Genomic DNA, 6272 nt, shown 5'->3' with positions numbered 1-6272 from the left:
GCAAGGTCGGTTCCGGTTAGCTGCCTAAAGCATCCTCCCCAGCCCTGCTTACAGGGACCTTGGGCTGCTGCTGGGGACAGAAGGCTCCACAACTCTTCACACAGGGCTGTTAATCTGACAGGGTGCCAAGAGAACAAGCTGCCATGAAGGCAGAGACCCAGGCCCTGAACTACAGGTGGGTCGCCTTGCCGCAGCAACACGACCGAGCGGCTTCGCTGTGTCCTTTGAATAAAAGGAGGAAGTTCCACAGGAACAGAAGGAAAAACCTTTTCACTGTGAGGGTGCCAGAGCCCTGGAGCAGGTTGCCCAGAGAGTTTGTGGAGTCTCTGGAGACATTCAAAACCTGCCCTAGGTGATCCTGCACTGCACAGGGGTTGGACTGGATGATATTTTGAGGTCCCTTCTAACCCCTAACACTCAGTGATTCTGTGATTAGCTATGCTGGTGACAGAGCCTCACTGAGTATTCTTTAAAATGTTTTTCTTTTCTTTCAGCCTAGGAGTTTCATATTTTAAATATAGCTTCTGCTCTGTCTTCCTCCTTCCTTCCTCCATCTTGTGTCTAAAAACTAGAAGAGGACAATCAGCTTGCTGAGGTGTATCCTGGGTGTCCCAATGTAACATGTCTCAATTGCATACAAGGATTTTGTAATCGTTTGCCCTATTGCTTGCACAAGGAGGATTAAGTTAATTATTTATAGCTTGTCAGGACAGCTGTTGAAGTGTCCTATGTAATGCAGGAGGAGTTGAATCTTACAGGAAACCACATTACTGTGCTTTGTCAGTCTGCTTATGGTCAGAAACCTCCTTTTTTTCTTTTTCTGTTGAACAGATATATCACATTAGTCCCCAGAATTCATTTGTGTCTTCTCATAATTAGTTGTTTAAAACAGTCTTAGAAGTGTCTCTGTCCTTCCCTCTCTCTAGATGCTGGCCTTCTGAAGCAGTGGCAGACTTGCACAGAGCTACTGCGAGCACCACTCTGCATGGCCTCAGGTGCAGACCGGGGGGTTTCAAGCGCAGGCACCCCAGGAGAATCCAAACCTAACCTTGCAGCTGGCCTTAGAGCTCCGCTTTGGAAAACTGTCACTGCCAGGCCCACAAACCAACATCCTCTGTCAGCAAACTGGATGTAAGAGCTGAAAAGGGTCAACAGAAATTGTACTTGGACAGCTCAGGAAGATCCTGCCAGTCTGAACACACCAGACCTGGAATGCACAAAGAAACTCTGGTAACAACTTTGTGTGTGTGTGTGTGTGTGTTCATAGCTTTAGGAGTACCAGAGCAGAACCAACTCCCAAAAGGTCTTCACTGCATTCCTAGGGCACTTGAAGGATTGCTCTGGCTGGAGTTCATACCTAGAAATTCCCAGCAAAATCCTTGCAGCACAGCAAGGGAAAAAAAAAAAAACAAAACATCCAACAAACCACAGACTGCTTTATATTTTTAAGTAGGAACTCAAAATCCTACAGGAATTGTGGGGCTTTTTTATGACAAACTATTCCTTTCCTTTCTTTCAGTGAGGAATTTGGTTTCCCACAGCTCCACATTCTGACACCAAAGCAGCCCCTTCCGTGCCAGGGGTTGTGGCTGAGGCCGAATACAAATCTGCAACTGGTCCTCAGGCAAAGCAGTTGAGCTCCCTGAAAAAAAGGAAAGAAAACAAGAGTGAGACTACCATAAAAACAAGACCTACACAAAACCCCAAAGCCATTTTTCAGCAAGCCGCCTCCACTGACCCGCCACATGCTGAAATTCCCTTCCCCTGGGGCTCCTGCTTGGCCCAGAGCTGTGGAACAGAAAGCAAGGCACAGGCCTGTGGGTGCCTGCTGCCCTGTAGCCACCAAAACCAGAGCACCCAGTCACTACCAATCCCACAGCAGACCCAAGACACAACAGGGACTCCATAGAGACCCCAAAACCTTAGTGAGAACCCCCCAGCTCCTTCAGGACCCCCACAGATTCCCCAATTTAGATGCCACAAACCCGCTTTTGATGCACCCGAACCCCCCATCTGATACACCCAGGTCCATTTTAGGTACCCCCAGATGCTTTTAATGTCCCCAGACCCACTGGTAGATGAGCCCTGAGCCCCCTAACACTATCCCAGACCCTTTCAGGGGGCTCCAGACACCTTCCAGATGCCCACAAATCTCCTTCAGATGCCAAAGAAAGCCTCTAATAAATTAAACCTTTGGTGCTTTCAGCTCTCTGACCCTGTGTCAGTGCAAGTCCTTGTCAGCCTGCACCTTTGTCCTGACCCAGGTGGAGAGAGGACTGCCAGGAACACAGCTTCGCTGCTCCGCTTGCGGCGTGCCTGGTGCTGAGGGCAGCCTCGGCCTCAGCCTGCCTGAGAGGAACATGGCCCCCATCACAGTCTCCCGGGGGGCAGGGGACAAACAAAAGCCTTCCACAAAGGAAACAAGGGAGGCCTCTTTGCCACCCCCATTATTCCAATCAGAGAAAATATCTACGCTTATCTAACCGCTCTGTTGGAGACTACACTGGCAGAAACTTCAGATCCTAGAGAAAAGCTTGGACTGAACAATTTCCTTTTCAGTCTTTCCCTCCTGACTTTCAGAGATCAAACCCTACCTGGAGCCCGCACAGGCTGAGCAGAAGCAGATCCCCTGCCAGGCTGCCGGCCAAGGCTGTACCTTTGCCAGCATCCACACTGAGGGAGGGCTCTGGGAGCACTAGGAAGGGAATTTGGAGTTCCTGGGAGCACTGGGAGGGACTGAAAGCAAGCTAGGGCCATACTGGGAGCACTGGGGGTCACTGGGTACTACTGTCAGCACTGAAACCTTTTTTGAGGCAGAGAGAAAGACTGAGGCCCCACTGGGAGAGGCTGGGACAACACAGGGGTCACTGGGAGGATTGGAAAGGGAGTGTGGGGGTTTCTTGGAGCACTGGGAAGGAGTGGGAGGACACTGGGACCATACTGGGGGCAGTACGGTCTGGGAGGACACAGAGTGGTACTGGGAGCACTTGGGGGAGTTTTGGAACTCCTGGGAGCACCGTTGGGGTTGGGAGGGCACCGAGAAGGGGATCTGGGCTTTACTGCAAGTGCCACGTGGGATGGGAGGCCACTCACTGCATGTTCCTGGAAGAGGGATGTTCCTGGACAGGGACTTTGCAATTCCTGTGAGCGCTGGGAGAGACTGGGGGGCACTGGGGTCAGACTGGGAGAGACTGGAACACTTCATGAAACTGGGAGCAGACCCCTCCAGACCACCGCAGACTGATACCCACCCCACCTCTCACCCCCATCGCCCCCCCTCTGCCCTCCGCTGCCGCTTCTCACTGCCCCCGGCACTGTGGATCCACACGCTGCCAGCACGGGGAGCCTGTGCTAGCTGCAGAAACCCCCCCACACGCAGGGCCAAGACGGAGTCCTGCAGCTGCCACAGAACCCCAGAGAGCAGCAGAGGCTGGCACTGACCTGATGCACAACAGAGAACATAGAGGGGACAGGGGTCTCGCCGGCCAGGGTGGGCTGGCAGGCACCAAGCTGCTGAGGGCAGAGCTGACGGGGCGAGGGCCGGTGCCTTCTTGGTGCCCCAGACCCGTTTACATATCCCCATGGCCGCTTTGTCACCCCTTTAGGTGCCCCCAGCTCACCTTTAGATGCCGAGGCAGACGTGGCTGGGGGGTCCCAGGGCTGCAGGGACACCAAAAACCAGAGTGAGACCTCCCCAAATCCTGTGGGACCCCAAAACCTGGAGCCCTACAGAGACCCCTAACCCTCACTGACACCCCACCACCCCCTCTCTCCAGAGAGCGCCCCCTCCAGGAGCCCTTAAGGGATCCTCCAGAGGCACCCAGACCGCTTTAGATGCCCACAAAACCAAGTCTGACGTCCCAAGAAAACATAGCAGCATGCAGCTATCTAACGCAGGCGCAGGGGCCATGGCAATGTGCCGCTCCGGTCCCCCAGGCGTGAGTGCCTCTGTCATGCACGCACCGGATTGCTAAGGACGCGCCGGCCCCGCTGCAGCACGGCTGCAGTGATCTAAAATCCTTTTTAGAATACAGCAGACACAAGCACTCAGGGCATTTAGAGCCTAGGCGGCAGCACTGAAGGCTGACGGGGCAGCACACGCCGCCGCAGAGGTGCAGTGCTGACAATTAAACACACAGTCGCAGCACCGAACAGTGACGGGGCAGCGCATGCCTCTTGTGGCAGTTTCAGGCTATGCCTTTAAAAATTAGCTGCAGATTTCGAGTAGAAAAACATAAATAATTCACCATTGGGTGTAAGAAGGTAAACAAAACATTATTCTAAACAAATTCATGGGATAGAATGGCTGGTATAGAAGTAGTTGTACCATAAACATCTTTCACGTTTCACTTCCGTTCCCACTCCCTTTCTTTTCTCCTGTGGTTTTAGCCGCTTTTTGCTTCACTCAGGAGAGATAGGCTGCTTCTGGCTGGCCTTGGAGATAAGACTAACGTTCCTTTCTCTTGGCTCCTCTTTTCTTCTGTTGCAGGAGTGGGGAGGAGGTTTGGGAGGGAGTGGAGCAGCTTCCCTGCTCTCCAAGCCAGAGGGGGTACAGGGAGGTTTCCGTGCTGTTTTCTAATTGTAAATCCCTGTATGATATTGTAAGTACTGTATGCTTTGTACGTATTCCTTGCACTTCACTGTACAGTGTAGTTTTTGCTTTGTAAGTACAGCTTCCACTTGCTTCCAACCGAGTTAGTCGTGCTTAGTTAATGTGAATGGGAAACCGACTCACCACACCTCTGCACGGCCGCAGTGCCAACGATTGAACACATGGTGGCAGCACTGAGGACTGACGGGGCATCTGGGCCGGGGCGTGGGGAGCAGTTCAGCTCAGCTCTGTTCAGAGGTTTTTCCATTTAAATTTAGGGACAAACCCACCACCACCCACACAAAGGAATATCCACTGTTTCCAGTTAATGTACACAGTTTATAGCTATATTTCAAAAGCCCTATGTGGCTCTACTTAGGATTTGTTTGTCTATTCTTGAAGCCTTTATACATAATAGAGGAGATACAGGGGGAACCATTTAAAAAGCTTTTTTACATATAAATTAATATAATTCTTCTAGATCTAGAGAAACATCAGAGGGTTTTTTTCTCTTTTGGATCACCTCACACTAATACACCTGGTGCTGCCCATTTTAATGGCAATGAAATTCAGTTACTTGTCATTTACGAGGCTTTACTTTTTTGCTACCCACAATAATTTCCTCGAAGTAAAAAATTCCACCGTGGAGGTCTTAGCTGAAGCAACACTGCTGATTAGTCTCACCAGGCCAGAGGCTACTCCCCACCTCTGCAAACTTTGTGTAAGAGACTGTCTGCTTGTTTTGGTTTAGTGTTGCTAGAACACAAAGCCAACAACTGACATCACTACCATGGCCATGCAGCATCAATTGGGCCACAAGACTAGACAGAGGTTTCCTGGTTTCTTTCACACCTGAATGTGGAGCTGATTCCAATAAATTTGCCCCAACCTCTGCACGTGTGCTCAAATCCATGGTCTGGGAGACAGAAGAGTTCAGAGACCCTGAAGACCACCAGAGCCCTTCCAGTGACAGTATTGGGCACGCACACCACTGCTGGGTGGCAGCTGTGGGTAAGCAAAACTACTCTCAGAACATGCTAAGTGATTCTCAGAAGATAAATGAATACATAATGTGACCAAATGCAAGAGGAAAGACTGCCAACGTTGGACCCACTGAGGTGGAAGATGAGTTGGCCTTCAGGATGCTGCAGGTCTGTGGTGGTGGCAGCTATCTCAACTGACCCTCTCTTTCTTTTTGTCTCTCTCCCCTTTGCATTTGCAGATTTGCTGTCAGCCAAATAAAAGTTACTTGGTGCTTGACTCCATTTTGAGTCTTTAATTCTCTGATCTCTGACTAGTGTGCAACAGAGCCACAGGGTGACATGAAAAGCAGGGGGAGGGGGATTGGAAAAGGAGGGATGCAGGGTGGTGAGAAAGATTCAACAGAGGGGGATGGGGAAAGGAGGAACAGAAGGGGACCTGAAAAGGAGGAGGGAAAAGGGGGCTACAAAAGGTGTGACACAAGGGGACAGTGGGACAGGAAAAGGTAGGACACAGGAGCAAGCCATGCAGTTTTCAACCAGAGCACTTACTCGTCTGAATAGCACACAAAGCAAAACACTCCAGGTTGTAAGCTGAAGAGCCTAGCCCCAATTTCCTTTGTTTTGTGAGAGATTTGCAGAGTCGTTGAGGGGGCAGTAGGGATCCCCCTGCATCCTGGAGGGTGCCTGGTACAAGAATT

This window comes from Dryobates pubescens, chromosome 13, assembly GCF_014839835.1.
Source record: "Dryobates pubescens isolate bDryPub1 chromosome 13, bDryPub1.pri, whole genome shotgun sequence".
NCBI lineage: Eukaryota > Metazoa > Chordata > Aves > Piciformes > Picidae > Dryobates > Dryobates pubescens.
This window is presented reverse-complemented; position numbering follows the sequence as displayed.